The following is a 20,219-nucleotide window of genomic DNA, read 5'->3' on the forward strand; positions in this document are numbered from 1 at the left end:
GTGTAAATATTTGGTGTCACTATTACGAATTTTCATTCAGTTTTAGTTGATATTAATTTATACGGCCATGGCAATATTTTTTAAATCTATAACTGACCTTTGCTTTTTCGTATTGTTTCCTTTAGAGTACCGAAAACGAATACCTTTCTCTCAATAAAGAGGGTGATTAAATACATTTTCGATACTAGCAGAGGACGCACTGACATTAACCGAGTGCAGATTCATGGAAAGGTGTCCACTATTTGATTAGAAAAGATAAGTTATAATATTCTCAAATTCAAGTCACTCAGAATGAAGTCGCAATAATGCTGTCGCCCACAGTTCGTGCAAATGGGCATCGAACCGGAGGCAGAAGGGCAAATTGACTCGAAGAAATCTCTCTAGCGGAAGAGGTTTGCTCCAAGTAAGGCATTATTAGATATTATGGCAATAACACCCGAGTGAGAACATAATTGTGTTTTTACACTTTTCTATTCATTACTATTGCACTACGTGAGTCGACATTCAGCAAATTATTCACAGGTTTAGTGCACCCGAGGATGGCATTTGGAATATTTCAATAAGCAAGTAATGACAAGATAGGTGGAAAAATGAAATAATTTTTCACAAGGGCATTATTATTTAACAAATAACCAATAAAATTACTATACCTATTTTCTCTGCGAATGGGAAATTTTAGAAACATTCAATATTCTTTGGATTCAGAAGTTATGCGCAAAATGAGGAAGTGACGATTAAAAATTTGACTTGGGAATAGGAGTTCACGACAATTCTTCCTTCGTGCCAATAAAAATTTACGTCCTTCGATAAAACCTGGAAAACTGGAGTTTACAGCCTGAACATATCGTTCGTTAAATACCAACCTTAATCAGATAAAATGACACTCATTGTCACAGCATTACATCTACATAGTACCCCGCAAACCGCCGCAAGGGCGTGTGGCGGGGGGTGTTAGGTGACAACCTCTAATTAAGAATAAAACCACATGCAAAACCCACAAATTCATGCCAATCTACGCCCACAAAGTCGTACACATTCATGCAAAAACCTTTCTAACTGACAAACATGCAAATATATATACTAACAACTAGCATGCACATGCTCCAACCTTATGCCTAAGCAGCGTTCATTCTTGTCCTGACTTTCAAATTAGATGTCTTCAATTTGTCTATTAGCATTAATGTAATATAAATTTTTAATTAATTATTTCTCAAACTTGACATTTTCATATTTAGCGAAAAGTATTCTTCCCGTAATCGCAAAGAGTTTTAAGTGTCCACGTTGTCTCTTACTTTATTTTTAATTCCTCGCCTAAGATGTCTCAGGAAGTCGTTTGAAAGGGATCGGGGGAACTATCTTCTTGAGCAGCGGTATGAAACGCGCTACTTCGGCGCCGACTTCAAAAACCTTCCCGGCAGCGAATACCGTCGCGACGAGTCGGCAGGTTGCAGTAAATATCGAAGTTAGATTTTCCGCAAGGCCAGCCCGGCGCAAATCCGCCTCTTAACAGCAATGCTTAAACCTCCTTTTGCCTATCACCGAAGTGAATTGGTTTACTTCACCCCGAACCTCCCAACTTTCTAGCCGCAATTACCATAAACCTTGCGTGCAATTCGCAGTACTTCACTCGAAATTCCGAAACTCATGCAGGAATATTAAGGGACTAGCGATTTTCAACACCACTGGGGAGAATTTGTTTGAAGTCATAATCCCCTCCTTCTACCGCCACCCCCCTCTCCCCCACCCCCTCTGCCTCGCATGTTTTGATTCCTACGCTCCATCCTGTGTCGTCCGCCGTTCACGCTCGAATATCGAAGATCCGATGAAACTTAGCGTGTGATCATTTAATTTTTCGTTTTGAAAATTAATTTTGATGTCCGAAGGGGACCCGTCTTTCTTCGTGTCTCCAAAAGAAATGATTGGTGACCATTTTAAAGCCTCGGGCAGTTTTTTTTACCGAACTGTCTAAATTCTTAATTGGATTGAAGTTGCTAAGGAACAATAAAAGTGTGTTAGCGAGCGTCCGTTGATTTAATGAAGTCATTCTATTTGGAGAAATTCAGTTTCTTTGCAGAAATAAAATCAGAGTCCCTTGCCCTCCGTTTATTTTATTTCCTGTATTTATTGCATTAGAAATTAATTATAGTAATTTCGATCGGGCTGATGCATGAAGGGACTTTGGGATTCGCTTGAACGAATATCGTCTCTTCGGTTTTGTGAATTTCCGAATGAGTTTTTTTTCTTTCTTCTCCTCCTCCCTTGGTTTCGAGTGACGTTTTATGACGTCTCGTGTGACGCCCTCTCCTGTCTCATCGATTCCGTTTAACTCCATGCCAAGGTAAGCGTTTGACTTTTGCGCAAACTTATTAAGACGTTCTGAGAAATGAAACGGAAATTAGTCTGACGTATTTTGCAATACGTCATATTTTAATAGACATATCAGTAAGTGCACTCAGGATATGACAGCTTAATTAAAATAAGAACGGTAAGTTTGACCTTAAAAATTTATTTAAAAAAATTTATTTCTTCGAGGATGTTTTTGGGAATTTGTCTTTAATTAGATGAAATATTCACGTAGAAGAGGGTTATTAGATTTTAATTAAAACTTCGAAGCTGCTGCCCGCAAGACACGGGCAGATTATCAAACGATTGATTCCTAAGATTGATTCAAGACGTAGATCAGTTAGCAGGGCATTATTTGGCTCAGAAACATACTCAGTTAATCTTTCCAATGTAGCTGGTTTGCTATGTCTGTTTGCTGTTTGCTGAGGAAATGGCTCTTAAATAATTGCCTGTTGAAGGGTCCTTCACAGCTGCTCAGGCGAGAGAAGAATTTTAGAGAAAGAGACGCAGATGGCCGTATTTAAATAGACTACGTTTAACTGTTAAATTGGGTTCTGCGTCACTAAATGTTAACTAAATCTTTTTTCAGCCAGCCATACAGCCATTGCCTGCCTTTGGGTTAGCAACATCACTAGATTTAATCTGGGATATAAATATACACATGTATATATATTCCAGGCAAATGACTGATGGAAAGTCTTTCGCAGGAGCACCTTTACCTCTAGCATTCATTAGTTCAGAAATGCCTTTCGTTTCCTTTTCCTCTTCTTCCCTTTTCACGGAATTTCCGCCACTATTACCAATCTCGCCGTCTGTTAAACTGATTCCATCGCCGACTCCCAAACATGAGCCACCCCCCCCACCCACCTCCTCGTCATCCGTCGCCATGGCACGCGGAACACCCTCCCACCGATCCACGCTCGCTCTCTCTCTCTCTCTGTCCCCGACGCTTACCTGAGAAGCTTTTCATTTAAACGGATGGAAGGACGCATTATATTCGGAATTTTTTTCCCGTGGGGACTCTTGTGCAAAGGAAGCTGTCAACGGAGGAAAAAGGGACAGAGAATTGGGCGCCAGACTTCAGGAAAGACTTCGGCCTTATTCAAAACTCTTTCCTTATGTATATGCGTGTGTATGTATGTACGAGCAAAGAACATGCACGTTAGAAAGCGAAAGGTGCATGTACTCCGTATGTGCGTGGTAGCCAGCCCCTGGGGCAGACAGACGTTTCAACAGGTAAGAAGGGAAATGATTAAAACCCTTGAACGCGGACGGAAAAAAGGAATATTTCGACTGTGCGTCGCCGACATAATGTTTGCCGCTCCCTTTTCGGAACTGGAGGTAGCACGACTGATCATTGCCGCCCTTAAGCCCCCCCTGGCATATCGGCAACAGGGAAAGGGGAAAATTGACGCTTTGCTTCGCTTGGGAGAGCACAATGAGAACATTTCTTTTTTATTCCACCCACCATTAACATGTACTGCGCACGGACTTCATACCGATTTGTCTGCGAATTGTCACCGATTAGCAAAATATTAGATTTTCATTTTCAGAATTTAAGACCAAATTTAAATTATGTTTTTGCTGATGGATGACCTTAACGCTGAATTTAGCCATTTTTTAGAATCTTTTTTAAATTCTCGTAATGGCAATGAGTCTTAATAGTACTCATTTAGTTCGACCGAGGAGGATATGGTGAGACTCCTAAAATCCTTGGCTGTTCAATTGACTTGGAATACTACATCTACATCTACATAATACCCCGCAAGCCGCCGCAAGGGCGTGTGGCGGGGGGAAAATTCTTGGAATACTATTCTGTAAGAGTGAACTAAATGGAGCATATTCGGCCATTGCAACGTAATACTAGCCGGAAGTACGCTTAATGAACTCACAAACCCCAAGCTTACGTAATTCATTTCACGGTCGTTATCATAGGGCTAGGGTAGACGTCTAGGTTAGCATAGGAAACTTCAGAAGTCATATTATATCTTTAGACTTCACTTAACTCCTCAATTGTTTCATTAATTATTTTTTTGCTTTTATCCATCCATCCAATGCATGACTTTCATCTCCAACTGCGTTCATATTATTTCTTTTCTCTCTTTGATCGTTCTTTGGCAATGCGCACATTCATGCTCAGCATAACTTCAAATAAAGCGCTTTGAATTTATTCTTATTTATTATTGTTACACTTTACCTCCTATTTTTCTGTAATTGTTTCATATAGTATTGAAATGCATTTGCGAAAATTTTATTTTATAATTTGCTCCATTTATATTTTATTTCCAAACGTGCAATTACATATCCATACATTTATTAAGTTTCAATGAATTATTCATGTTAAAAAGCTTATTGTCTTTAATCGTTTTTATCGACACCAAAACATTGTGGACGCATACCAATACGCGATTTTTATTTAATCAATAAAGATAAATGCACCTCAGTTGTTCAGCCTATACGATACTTGATCGCGTAAAGATATTGACGTTTCTAATTATCGTCGAAAGAATAACAGCGCAACTGCGGGAAATCGGTTGAATTGGGAATTATATTTTCTATCCTACCTTGCATCACAACCGGCAAGTCTGCACCCGCTAGGGTGAGTGGCAAGGGGTGATTACACACCAGAAGACATTTGACCCAAAATGATATTCCCCCTTGCGAGGTCTGGCAACGTTATTTTGATCTCTTATCGTTCTTTGGAAAAATGATATCTGAAATCTTTCTATTCATATGTCTTATTCATGCAGTCGTATCAATAAAAGTAATGTATGCTAGTTCACGTGTTCAGAAATGCGAAGACAAGAGAGTTACTGTTAAAAACTACTCTAATTAGAAATAAATATAGACTTTTAAAGAAAATATTCGATTCAATTGGCGTACAAATCTATTGTATATTGGGCCTGGGCATTGATCCGAGCGACGCTTATGAACGCTCATGGAGAAATCTAAGGTGCGTGATTGTAGGGCTCTGAGACCACACGGAACAGCCACCATAGATTGATGCGTGAATTTTACACCCCTCGAGGTTTAATGCGAGGGAAAATCCACGCCTGCCTATCAAACCAACCATAGCTTTCATTACTTTGGAATAACAGTGCATAAGGTTTGCTCTTAAAAAAATTAAAACAAATCCTTAATCTAAAACTTAAAACCGTCAGTATTTTCTCGGAATGTTAAACGTCAGTATTGGAACAAAGAATGGAAAAAAATAAAAAGAAAATTTCGATAATTACACCAAAAAGTCGACCGAGAAAGATTAATGGATTAAAATGTGATATTCTACCTTGAGAAATACTATAACCGAATATTGGAGGGCATAAACTAGAGCATAAACTATAATATTTTACGTATCTTGGGAGTGTTTTGGACCAACACGGTCAAAGTAGTAGGGACGTAAGGAGAAGAATTGCGCTAGGCAAAGAGGCTTTCACAAGGAGGAGGGAGTTGATGACGGGGACGTTGAGTAAGGATGTTAAGAAAAGACTCGTGAAAACTTTGATATGGAGCGTAGTTTTTTACGACGTGTAAACGTGGTCATTGAAGGAAGAGGATAGACGTAGGTTGGAGGCTTTTGAAATGTGGGTGTGGAGAAGAATGGAGAAGGTGAAATGGACAGAGAAGAAAACAAATGAGGAAGTACTTGGTATGGTGGGCGAAGAGAGGGGTTTGTTGGGAGAAATCCTATGGAGGCAGGAAAAGTGGATGAAGGGGGTATTGACGGGCGGTGGGATGTTGAAGACTGTAATTGAGGGGAGAATGTTAGGCAAACGAGGAAAGGGCCAGAATAGGATAGGGAAATTGTGCGGGATGAAGGGAGGAAGGAAGTACTCAGAGATGAAGAGGGACCTGATGTAGAGTAGGATACTGGATTTTGTTTTTTGCTATAAAAGGCAAGGGAATATTCGCTGCACCATTCGAATCCCCTGACGAATGATTTCATCGGCAGAGAATAAGTCGATGGAAAGCGAATCCGTGAGATTCGAGTGCAATGAAAAAATATTAATACGCGTATCCTGGGGGGGGGTGCGGTCGTAGTACAACTTCCTCCGCTCCCTTTCCCACCTTAACCTAGGAAAATTCCACGTGGGAATCCATTGCGGTCTCCCCAAATAAAACACCCCTCAGCCAGAGTTGTTGCACACGCGAAAGAATTAAAGGCGTGGGAACTTAAGGAGGGGCACTGCGGGGGGGGATAGAGTGGCGGGGGTTTTGTAGGCACCGGCTAGAGGAAATTATTGTCGCGACAGCCTTGTTATTAACAACAGCATCCCGTGGGATTCGGAGGCGGGAAGGGGGCGGGAAGGGGCCGTTTGATGCGCATCGCCGCGCGCCTGTGGCGTCGTCATCGTCGTCGTAGGGGCTAAACAAAAGAAGATAGCGGAGCGCGCAGACACGGACTGAGGGAGGAGCGGGGAGAGGGGGCGAGAAGGAGAGGAGGCTAGGAGTGAGTGAGTGAGTTGGCTAGCTCCGCTCTTTCCCAGTGTTTGCGCCCGCAAGGGTGGAGAGGGTTGGGGGGAGGGGGTGTTGGAGAGCCACAAAGGCCCAGGGTTTAGGGAGGGAAGACGGGGAAGAGAGGAGGAGGGGGGGGGGGTTAGAGGTTAGTCCTGGAATGATACGAATGAGTCTGAACACGCGAAAAATGTGGAAAAGAAGAAAAAGGAAGTTTTTGGGGAGTGGATCTTTTATATATATATATCCCAGGCGCTCGTGCAAGAGAGGGTTGGGGGAGGGTAGTTCCTTTTCCCCCCTTTTGCTCCCCCCCCCAACCGCCCCATTCCCCCCTCCCCCCTTGTGTTCCGTCGCTCTTTTTATTGTTTTGTGCGTGGGGGGGGGGTGAAGGAGGGGACGTTGGTGGGGCGTGGCGGTTTCATTTTTTCGTTCGTGGGATCGGAATGGCGGGAGGGTTGATGCGTGAGGGGGTGTGTGAGGGTGTGTGGGGGAGGGAGGGTGGAGCAGGGGGAGGCAGGCGGAGGAGCAGACGACGGACGGATGTGAGGGAGGCTGGAAATCCGTGCGCTGTGTCTTTTCAGCGTTTGCCACCGCGATCCAATCGGATCTCATTCCCTCCGCATCCCTTTCCCCCCCCCCCCTCATTCCCTCTCTCTCCCTTTGATGACCTGACTGCGCGGAATGTCATGTGGGAGGATCCCGTGGGGAGGGTCGGGGACCGGGAGGGCGGCCGGGGGAGGTGGAGGAAGGGGCGTGCGATGATCTGAAGGATGCCGGGAGTTCCGCTCCTCATCTTTTCTTTTGTCTAGCGCCGGCCCTGGCGATAATTCACATTGACGTGTGACGTTGGAGATGAATAAATCTGCTCTCTCAGATGAGTTGGGTTTTTAGTCAGTCTGGTACAAAGGGCACTAATTATTTTGTAATTTGTCTATATAATCTTTCCCGAAGTCACGTCTTATTGGTTTTTTTTATCGGTATAGACATTTTTAAATGTCAAATTTTCCCGCACTTTTTTCTGGAACTTCATTATTCCGATCGATGATTAAATTATTTCTGGCATTTATACGTTTTTTATGGGTTTTCTTTTTATAACGTATTACACGTAGCTTATAACTTAATCGTGGTATACAAATGAATATGACAGGTTTTAAACATAATGAAATTAATTTAAAACGAGTCTTCAAGAAGCAAAACATTTTGGCCATGCATTTTCTATTGTGCCGCGAAAACTATATAGCCAAATAAAAATAGTCAACTATAATAATTGCACTTTAAAGGAAACGCTCACGTATTCAAAACCTAACAATGTATGTATTCACTGTGTCAAGTGTTTCAACCGTATTTAATCAAAGATGGAAAATTTTGGACATTTATCATGTAAAACTATATTTTTCTCAATCTATGGAAATTATCTGTTTACTCTCCAAAATTACGTCCTCATCCTACTCTGCGGCCTGCCGAATTCATTTTTAAGCATTTCAAAATAAATAAAAGGAAAAAAGTCACCTTTGGAAAATTAAGTTCTCCAATAGCACGCTTTACTTATTATGCCCTTTTATGACTTTTACGAGTATATTGTGGAGCACTTAAAAGCAATAAAGTGGCATATGACCCTTTATAAACATTTCATTTTCTAGCATTTCGTTCTCCTATAAAATTGCTACTTCAACCAATGTTTATCTGATCACTTCAGCGATCTTCAACACCTCTCTGCCACTGTCAATTTCGTCTCTCCGTCACTTGGCCTTCTGCAGATAAGTTTAGCATAAAAGGAATCTTAACCCGTGAAAAAACCTATCTAGTATTAAGTTCCTTATAATGGGAGTAAAATAATGGAAATTATTTCATGAAACAACTTATCGTTACTCTTTAAAATTAACCTTTCTAAGCACAATTGAAATATAAATATAAAAATCTCATGCTAAATGTTGTTTTTATTGATTACATTCCCATTCCATGGTTTGGCGCGTGTCGTTCTCATGCCATAGCTAGTTTTAGAATATATTTAATAATTCCTCCAAAAATCGAATCAGCAGCACTGAATGATATACATTTGAGGGAAATATTTAAAACATAAATTTTAGTTTTTAATTTATACTGTTCTTTATATTCCTGAGGATACACATTACCTTCATTTGCAATGTTATTGAGTAGTTTTGATTTTAGTAACTGACAAACGAAGTGCATAAAATCCATTGTAAAACATCTTATGTTGCGGAAACGTCTTCGTGAGAAATCAGTTTCAAATAAATATTCTACCTGAATGGCTATCTGGTGTCGTGTGAAATATTTAGGGGCATTTGTTTTTAATGCTCTAATGCCACTTATCAATAGTGCATGAAAATTCGATTATTTACCCGTATATTTCTGAACTCGCTCCAAAGTATTACTCTTCTTGCAGAAAAGTCCCATGGGTATGGAGGCGTTCAACGAGGTGTCCAATGAGGCAGGGCGTTCGAATGTCGCCAACTTCCTTGTCCTTGCCGAGTGTGGTATGAGATCCACATCCGATGGCAGCGCCGTGACTCAGTTAGGCGAAACGTAAGACTCGGGGAACGTGGAAAGGGACGCATGGCTCGCCTCGTCGCGCGGGAGCCGTCCCAGCTGTCTGATTATTCACGTCGAATGGTAAAAACCCCATTAGAAACCTTTTAAGAAAAAAGCCGAGATCAACGATGTCGGTGGAAATGCACTGCTGAGTCTCGGTCGACAGTGTCGGGCACGCCAGATTTAGAGAGAGGATGTTAAAGAGTTTACGAGCGGAGGAGTGTCGGGGATGGAGGGTGAAATATTTGGCCCCGAGAGCATGTGGGCGGGCGGGGGTCAAAGGGCCGTGAAGGTTCCGGATCTTTTTAGTTATTTCCTCCCTTCGTGGAGCATGGGGGGGTTGAAGGGTTGGGGTGAGGGGGAGAGAGTAAGTATCTAGGGAAGACGCGGGAGAGGGTTGTCTTTGGAAGGGTGGAGGGCTCGACGGAAGGGATGAAGTGGGGGGACTACAAAAGGAGAAGGAGGGGGTGGAGGAGTCATCGCTCCAAGGGAGCGACGGTAATAGAATTAGAGGGAGAGAAAGAGGAGGAGGACACTGTGAGGCGTGCGACGCAGAATTCCTTCTCTTGCCGACTTTCCAAATCCGCTCAGGGATCTATCGGGGTGAATAGAAGAGAGGCCCTCGGATGCTTGGCGCCCTCCTTTGAGTACACACACAACCACGCGCACCTTCCGAACCTTTTCCTTTCAAAGTAAGCGCACTCAACGGAGCCTAATTTTAGATTACGGTTTAGAAGAATGATGACTCTTTCGCTTCTTCTTCCCATACTTCTTCTGAATCGAGGACACGTCCGTGCATTGTCTGCCCCAGGCTTGCTGTTCTATTTCTTGGATTTGTGATACTCCTCGTCCTGGAAGTCCCTTTGGTCACGTTCTCGTATCATGAATGGTCATTCGGTCCAATTATTTCCCCGCCCACCCACCCACCCCCTTAACTCTTTTGGGATTCGACTGCAGCACATTCTCAAAGTGACCCGATCAGCCCTTCTTCCACCAACATCTCTTGCTATGCGCAGCCAATCAGCATTTCTACATACACCAGTAGTCCATCACTCCATTTCTCTTTTTCTCAGTACCTCCAACTACTAGCTACTCACATACTTCTAGACCAATGAATTTACACCTTTCACCAATGAAATCAACGGCAAATATATTAGTAACTTCTTAAAAAAATATTCACCTGCTTTTGAAATCCACATAATACTGCTATTTAGTCTGATAGTTAGTTTTGGGGAGAGGTTCAGGGAAATAGGGTTAACGGTTAATGCACTTAAAATGATAAAGGCGAAAGAGTAAACAGCAGTTTTTAAAACTCTAACTTATTAAATTCCTTCTTTCAAAGCGTCTTCACTATTACCTCACCGAATGCCTCCGATAGATTACCAAATCGTGCCGGTCAACCGATGACCAAAATTGACATCTCATATAGTGGAATAGAACGTTTGCTAAAATATATTAAGCCTAATAAACCCTCCGGGCCCGATGAAATACCCGCTCGTATATTGAAGGAACTAGCGTCGGATAGTGTACCGCATCTAGATATCGTATTTATGAAATCGCTAGCAGATCACAAGGTTCGTAGTGGCCGGAAAACGGTTAATGTAACATCAATATTTAAAAATGGAGACAATGAGGAACAGAGAAATAAAAGAACCATTGCCGTCTCATAGATATCATGCCAGGTCATGGAACATATATTTGCCAGTTCGATAGTGAGACACTTGGAAAGTAAAGAGTTATTGATGAAAAACCAGCACGGTTTTCGAAAGGGCAAATCCTAATAGATACAGCTAGCCCTTTTGCTTCATGATATCTCGTGTTAGGGAGAAAGCATTCTTCCAGTGGTCGCGGTTTTTCAGGATTTCAAAAAGCTTTCAACAAAGTACCTCATAAACATTCGTTATCTCGACGATAAGGTGGCAATAGCAGATGCCCTTATGGAAACAGAGGTAATATTAATGATAAAAAAATAAACGTAGGTGAGTAGCTCGAAAAATTAGTAAAAGGTGATGTACTATTACCGAATCAAAGATTTGAAGTTTCACTGCCACTAATACTTATAGGGCAACGAAAAAACGCATAAAAATCATTTGAGTAAAAAGCATGAAAAATATAGTTAAATTAATAGCCCTCTGTTTCGGCTTATTGAATTATTATCCTTATGGATCGATTCCATAAATCCAAGCATTTAAAAAATAAATCCTAAAATATACATCCTGTAGGAATCACATTCACTCTATCCCCATTAACGAGATAGTATAAACATAGATCAATGATGGTGACGCTTTGTCATCGATCGCTAATGCTTTAACCTTTTGGTGACCTAAATGCTATACAACGGTGGTGCGACACTTTAAAATAATAGTTAAACTTAAAGCGTAGTGATAAGTTTTGTAAAAAGAGCCATTCCCTCCTGAACGCTAACTGCATCGGGAACACCGAAATGAAATATATACACTCAATTAAATTCCAGGGAGTTACCCTCACTTACGACTATTCCTGGGTGAAACAATTACGAGGAATATGAGGAGGCATTAGCAAAAAATTAGGATTTATTAGAAGAGTACTGGGTAAACATGAAGAAAAAGTCAACGAGAAATGTTATATTTCGCTGGTTATGCCTCATTTAGAATATGCTGCTAGTATAAATGGGATCCTCACAAAGTTGGAATAATTACTGAATTGGATCACGTGCAACGCAGAGGAGTTAAATTTGTAAAACATTGTTATCATAAACTTAGTAGCGCATCCACAATATTAGAGCAGCTAGGCTGGGAATCACTCACGGAGCGAAGATTAAATTACAGATTGAAGCTCTTGCATTAATTGGAAGGAGATATCTTTAGAAGTGATGCTGAAAATGTACTATTACTACAGTAGGAGAGATCATGTTAATAAAATTAGAGAGATCAAATGTAGAACAGATAGGTTTAAGGTGTAATTTTTCCCACGAACGGCGAGGGATCAGAATAATTGTATCCGATCGCGCCAGCGAGGAAAGGTATTTTGGCCAAGGTAGTCTGGTCGGTAATCCGCCCCTGCCACTCATCCTAGCTGTGGTTTTCAGGGTACTATGTTAAAACATAAACAAAAAAACTATTTACCTTTAGGTTATTTGTGTAAATATAATTTTGTAAGTGTTTTGTAAAACTGAGTGTTTTCAACGTTATTGTGTGCTTTGAATTTATATATTTATAGGCATAAAACCTTGTTTATAACCTAGGGAGGTCATAATTACTGTTTTTCAAGTGATTACGGAAAAATAGGTCAGAAGTTAATTTTTACAATGTCATTGGATATTTTGGAAGCGGAAATCTACGCATTTTCAGTTAATGATGAATTTCATGACTTGATGAATTGGGAGACTGTCCAGCGTCCTCTTTACTCAAGTTGTGCAATTTTCTTGGGAACCAGATCTTCCTGAGAAACCACAGCTGGCCCACCTGATTTGTGATTCCTAAATGCCTTTGGTTTGAGTATTAGGTGAGCTCTACTTCCACAGATCAAGGAATCTTCGGGTTTTGATACCTGTGGATGACTTTCAGTCGGACTCAGTTTACTATGTATTGATATAAATTTAGAACACAGGAGCAATAATTTGGAATTTTTTCCAAATGTTGATCTTTTAATTCCTATTTTTTATTTCGATTTCTCTTGGAAGGAAAAATTTAATAGTAATGGAGAATTGGAACACGACGGTGTGCAGGGTCCGTACAATAAGTATCGTGACTGGTCCGCATTAGCCTCAACGGAGCGGTGTATGGGGATTCGACCGGTCGGCTCGGTAGAGGGGGCCCCCACCACTCAGGCGCACTTTAGTTCATTCACCTCCGGGCATGCGTTGAGACTGGAGGTGGATATTTGTGACGTGTGATTGTTTGTGGTGTCGTCGCGCCAGCATGGAGCGCAGCGTCGAGCAACGCTACGCTGTGAGGTTTTGCGTTAAACTCGGGAAATCCGCGTCGGAGGCCCTTGAACTCATTAAACAGGCTTATGGGGATGATGCCTTAAGCCGCACAAGAGTTTTTAAGTGGCACAAAATGTTTAAGGAAGGCTCGGGAGCTCGTCGAAGACGAGCACCGCGTCGGGAGCCCGACGATCCCCCGAACCGATACTCAGGTGGCCAAAGTGAAAAAGGTTTTGGACTCTGACAGACGTTTAACCATCACCATTATCAGCGAGGAGACCGGTCTTTCAGTCGGAACCATCCACGCCATTGTAACAGAGGATCTTGCGAGGAGGAAATTGTGTGCGAATCTGGTGCCGAAAGTCTTGAGCGAGGAACAAAATCTGTCGCGGGTGGAAATTTCACAAGAAACTTTGGGCTGCGTCCATGAAGATGAAAATTTTATCGACAGCGTAATTACCTCAAAGGATAGCTCAAAAGGAGCTCTAAGGAGATCGGTTCGACTCCATCGGGGGGGTTCAAGCGGCGACGACAAAGGCTCTCAACAGTATTCCGGAAACCGACTTCCAGCGTGTTTTTGACGAGTTGCAGACACGCCGAACTTAGTGTAGCGATGGAGGAGTAATGCATTTTGAAGGTTATTAAGTAATTGTAATGATATTTGGAATAAAGTTTGATTTTTGGAACCAGTCCTGATACTTATTGCACGTATCCTGTATGTTTTTGTATTTTTAAACACCCTTCAAGCCACCGCGAGGGTGTGTAGCAGGGGGTGAATACACACCAGACTAATTAAGGTGGGCGAAGGAAGTGATGGTATTGAGGTGGGAGACTACGGTTTCGGAACAAGGAATGGCCGCGGGGAGAAACCAATAGGGTTGCGGGTAGAGCGTAGTCATAACGAACACATGATTAAAACACCACGAAACAGGAGGTTTGCATGGAAAATGCCCGAGGATTTAGAAAGCCACAACTCAGCAGGAGCATAAATTTCATAAATGTGCACAATATAACATCATATGAGCGTACAGCATCTGGGTGAGCAGGGTAATAAGGAGCGCACTCTTCTTTCAACATCCGTTACTAGGTCAGATTACCACAAGAGCCTCTTAGAGAATCGCACGGAGTCAGATTATTCGAAGGACTCTATCCGCAACAAAGCTGAGAGGTTATTTTACAAAAATTTAATTGATGTAGACCTTTTACAGATTTCCCCTTCACAAAAAATGAAATAGTTGATTTCATTAATCATTACATTTTTTTGCTCAATGATCTCTATTCAACAACACGCTTAACCGTTACCTCATGTAATATTACTCAGAATTTTAACGGTGAACTTTGTGATAGAATTTAATAACAAAAGCATTTTAGTGTTTCCTATCATAATTTTCCGACCGCTTTCACCGATGCTCCCATTAAAATTGCTCACTGAGGCCTTTTTCCAGTTTCGCCGAGAGGTGTAATAATGCGACGAAGAGGACGGAGCATGCCGTGAAAGGTATTTCATGAAAGTAAAACAAGAGGCTTTGTTATTAAATATGGAAACTTATGACTTTCATAAAGCGATGCTTAAGGAGAGTTTTTCATCTCCCGAAGCTTTCATACTATATTTCTCGTGTCTCTGGGACGCCAATAAACCACTTTTTTGTCTTTTCATCAGGTTCTCTGGAGTGTTGTCCATGACATTAAATCAGGAAAGTAAGGCTATTGTTTTAAAATTGCCCTAATGAGTAAAAAAATGGGCCACGTTAACTTCTTTATGAGTTACCTGAGATGTAATTATATATGGAACGCTCTTCGGCGACACATAAATATATAAAAACACAGATGTAGATTTTTAGAATATAGAGACACAAAGAAAGGACACTCACAATTTGTTATTTTACGTTTCGACAGCACGGCTGTCGTCTTCAGAACAGAATATATATATATATATATATATATATATATATATATATACATATATGTATATATATATATATATATATATACATATATGTATATATATATATATATATATATATATATACATATATGTATATATATATATACAGGTAATATATATATATATATATATATATATATATATATATATATATATATATATATAATGTGTAACACTTAGAACTAGTGGACACAGACAAAAACACACAGAAACACACAAAAAAGAGACTCACTATTTTTCGAATTTTCGGTGGTCGTGACCACCTTTATCAAGGAAGAAAGGGACAGAACTGAAGGGAATACGATCGTATTCCCTTCAGTTCTTTCCCTCTCTTCCTTGATAAAGGTGGTCACGACCACCGAAAATTCGAAAAATAGTGAGTCTCTTTTTTGTGTGTTTTTGTCTGTGTCCACTAGTGCTAAGTGTTACACATTATTATTCTCGTCCGTGAGACTTTCAAAAAGTTATATATATATATATATATATATATATATATATATATATATATATATATATATGTACACACACACACATGTTCATTCTCATGGAAATATATTTAAGGAATAGGAACGCATATAAAGGACAAGTACAAGAGAGGTGGGGAAGACGGAATCGAGCAGATCACAAATGTAAAAATATTTCCTTGACCGGGACTTGAACCACAAATCTTTCGACTTGCCGGGCCGATGCTATAACCACTTGAGCTATTAAGGAAACGTAATTTACACTGAAATCTGCGGGGGGGGGTTATGCAACCCCGATTCCTTGGCCAAGAGATGGCGTTCGGGAGCTGCTTGCTGTTTCACCCACCAAAGGAGAAGTAGACGACACTCAAGAGGAAAGGATAGTAGGAAAGCAATCACTCAACGTCAAAAATGATAGGAACTGTATGTTTAGTGGTACGCACAGCCAGGAAAAGGAGACAAGTCACATTGGCCGAATTCACATTCTAACACGAAAACCCGCCGCTGCTATATATACACTAAAATATGTATAAATACACACATATGCATACTAAAACAGTAATTAGGATTAAAATATAACTAAGAATAAAAACTGAAAAATAAATGGGATCGGAAAAAATTCGTATTTTCTTACGTGTAAATGAATAGTTCTAGCAATTAACACAGGAGTTCTAGCAATTATCACCGGAGCAGCAATTTAGATATCAAAAATACCTATACATCTAACCGTGCGTTCAATTTCCGATTTTAAATGGTATTTGTCACATTCAGAAGCATAATTTAGTTTGTCATTCTGCCCAAGGAGGCAGAGGGGGCAGAACTGCGTGATTGTAGTTTTTGACGGACCGTAGCACTTTGAAATAACGTGTAGCCAAACCCTAACTAACATGACACAATTTACCCTACCCCATACTATACATTAAAACGACTCATTCTTTAGCTCTGATTACTTATTAACTCCCCTATACTTATTTAAAATGCCTATTCTTTTCCTCTCATTCACAGTATTCTCCCCTCTATATATTAGTACCACATCACCTCTCAGTATTTTCATTTCTTTCGTTTTTGACTTCCTTCCAAACACCGAATCTCTTCCCCCAGTATGCTTAGAGCTTCGTCGTTGATTTTCCTTTCCTCTATTTTACTTTACGCATTCTTCCTCTCACCCACATCTTAAAGGCCTCCATGTTTACCCTTAACCTCGTGACTTAGCTAATACGTTTCTGAATCATGCAAAACCACGGTGCATATTCAAGAAGCAGTGGTAGTAGTTAAAGGTTGGGTGCTCCATATTCAAATTATCACTAGTCCTTTCGTACAATATATACTCAAGGTACCTGTCATCATCTACCGTCTCCTGTTGAACGCTTCTTTTACCGACGCAATCCTTCTTTTAGGGTTTCCCGCGCTTCCTGCCCACCCCATTCACAGCACGTCCATTAGGTGAAATGCTTAAACTGTTGTCATATATGCCCCGTACTATAGTGCTTGCCTTAGCCTCCTTATTCCTGATAATATCAAGACCTTCATTTTCTTAAGATAAACTCTCATTTCACTCTTTTCATAGCGATTCTGCAAATCGCTAAGCAGTCTCGTAAATCTTTACCTGAATGGGTAACTAATACTTAATTATCCGCAATTCTTTATGATTTAAAATGTAGTTTCCTACCTACTTTCATCTCACAAGCCCTTGCCACGCCTCACTTACCATTATTTTCGCAAATGCATCGAAAAAACAAGTAATACTTGACATCCCTGAACTATTCTCTTGTCTGGTAATTCCTATTCCAATTCTCTATTCGCTATCCGCTACCCGAGTCGTCGGAGATGTAGGAATAGGTTCCGGATGAGTTTGCTGTCTCTCCAGTCTGCTCCTAACTTCTGCAAAATGTTCAATAATTGCTCCAAGTTTATTCTGTCAAACTGAGCAAATTCACGAAAACACAAATACAACCTCTTTATACTGTATGCTCCTTTTCTACTAGTGATCTTAATTACTACTGCACTAAGCTTACCCATCCTCATTATAGGTCCAATCTGATCTTCTTCTTATGTTGATAATCCCAAGTCATACACTTGCGTGACCCGTGAGTAACAAAACTTACAGTCCTCAGAGGTTGCTGCTATTTCTAATTTTTGGAAGGGTACTGTCCTAGCAACGTCTTCCAATCATATTCATCCGTCATATATTCTACGATGGACCCTTAAAAACTATATATTTCACCTTTTCGTCAATTTCTAAGTAGTTTTATAGGAAAGTTGACTGTAATCTCCGTATTCTTTAATTTCTTTTCCTTCATTTACTTTTCTATCACGCTTCATCATGTAGTGATCTCTTGATCAGACATGGAAGAGGAGATCCATCTCGAGTGGCTGCGAAGAATCTCCGGTAGGGTCTTTGGACACTTAAGAGTTATTACTCAAAGTAAATTAGAATCAACAAGGAGTTTATTAGAGTTACAGTAGAGTACAATGGCTGCCCTCTGGGTCTGACGTGACCCGTCCAAGAGCTACAAGTCTAATAATCAGAGAACGCCCCTTCTTTCCCTTTTTGGGGCGTTTAAATACATTCATCCACCGTGAGGAGAGATGGGGTGAGTGTGAAAGGAAAACAGGGGAGGGGAGTGCAAGGTCTCTCGTTCCAGGGTGGCCTTTGGCCTGCTGACCCCTCCTCGCGTCTGGTGATAGGGGAGTATGGTTCATCTCTCCCACCATCTCGCTTCTTATCTTCTGTCCTGTCTCTTGGGTATATATATGCCGACACTTGGATATCTAGCGAGAGGGGAGAATGGTTTACCACTCCCAATTTATCGCTGGTCATCTGTCCTCTGTCTGAATGTCTCTGGGTCCCGTCATCGTGACTGGGCGGCGACCAGTACACCTCCCTCCTCAGAGAAGAGGAAACACCTATTTCCAGGTGTTTTCCTCTGTATCATTAGCGTTTCCCTCGGGCAGGTTCGGAAACCGATCGTCTCTCTCTCCCAGGGGATGGTAGCACAACACTGGAAGTTAGTTCAATTTCCTCTTCTATTTGAGGCAATCTTTCATCAGACAGGTTAACCTTACTCAAAAACTTTGGTTTAAACACTATGGCCTTAAAAGGTTCACATTCTTTACAGGATTTGAAATGGTTTGGGAAACATCTGTGAAAACATTTGCAGCAGTAACATAAAATCATCAATCCAATCACCACTAACCCTAAAATTGTTAAATAGGACAGATGCATCATTCTGTCAGAATGGTGTAGTTTCCATTCTTGTTCTGATATTAATTTCTCTACTTCATCCACCGTATAACTAGCATATTGTAAGTCTTCTAAATTATTAGTGACATGTTTAAGTGGTGCATACAATTTCACTTGTTCAAACTTTAGTTTGACCCCATCGTCATCACAACAGTCATATATAATGTTTAGATCAGGTATCACATCCTTGTTGGTGGTATTTGAGGCTACTCGTATTTGAGTTTGAAACATTACATCGTTACTATATCCTCTACACCTGTTCAAGAATTTCAATTTACCCGAACCTTTTAACAATACATCAGTGGCTTCCTCATTTTCACAAAGTATGGTTAATCTTTCAGTTTTTGGTGCTACAAATAACCACTCATTACCATCTAATTTGGTCCATAGGGTCTCATTTAGCTCTACAATTCTTTTAGAACAATCAGAAGGTATTTTTCTGATGGGTTGTAGTAGTTGAGCTTCGCATTCTTCCCTGAAGTGGGTAGAATGCACGGGGAATTCTTGCTTGCACATCCTCCAATGCTCACTCACTACCTTGCACTTGGCAAACACACTATGGGAAATTTTGCAGTAATACTGCTTATTAACATCCATAAAAATATACGGTTTCTCCGGTTGAATAAAAATAAATTTAGATCCTAAGGCTATGGGAAAGGGAATCACACGATACACATTGAACTGTACTCGATCCGTCAGCGGGATCTTCAGGATATAGGCCAGCACATTATGGTTTACAAACACATCAAATTCCACAATTTTTTGTAAGACACTGCCTATAGTCACACCCGAAGGATAGGGTAAGGATAGGTCTTTAGGTATTTGGGTATCCTCAGATTTCATTATCCTTACTATTTCGGCCGGACTTATTATGTGAGGTTGCATTATACCCTTTTGTGCATTTATAATAGAGGTCAGCAGTACCTCATACCTTCTCCTTATTTCCTCCATTAGCCTATTCAGCTGGATCATGTGTTTGTTAACAGTGATCATTACAGAAACTATCCCGAATTTCCTTCGTATTTCTTCCTCGTCTTGACTAATGTGTTCCTCTACTGATTTTAAATTTTCCATCAGGGATTCCTCATTCCGCTCCAACCCTCGAATGGTCGTGTTCACTGTTTTCAGGGTGGACTTAACTACCGTCATTTGTTCTTTTGCCAATTGCAATACGTCTTTCTGTTCTTCCTCTAATTTCCCTATTTTTTCGCTGTAATAGCTAGCGTCTTCGTCATCCATAGTCCCAAACAATACCTTTCCCAATTCTCCTACGAAATTGAGAATTCCCCTTTTGATCCTTAACGGTTCTTCAGT

The sequence above is a fragment of the Hetaerina americana genome, unplaced genomic scaffold (assembly GCF_022747635.1).
Source record: "Hetaerina americana unplaced genomic scaffold, ioHetAmer1.1.p SCAF_22, whole genome shotgun sequence".
Lineage (NCBI taxonomy): Eukaryota > Metazoa > Arthropoda > Insecta > Odonata > Calopterygidae > Hetaerina > Hetaerina americana.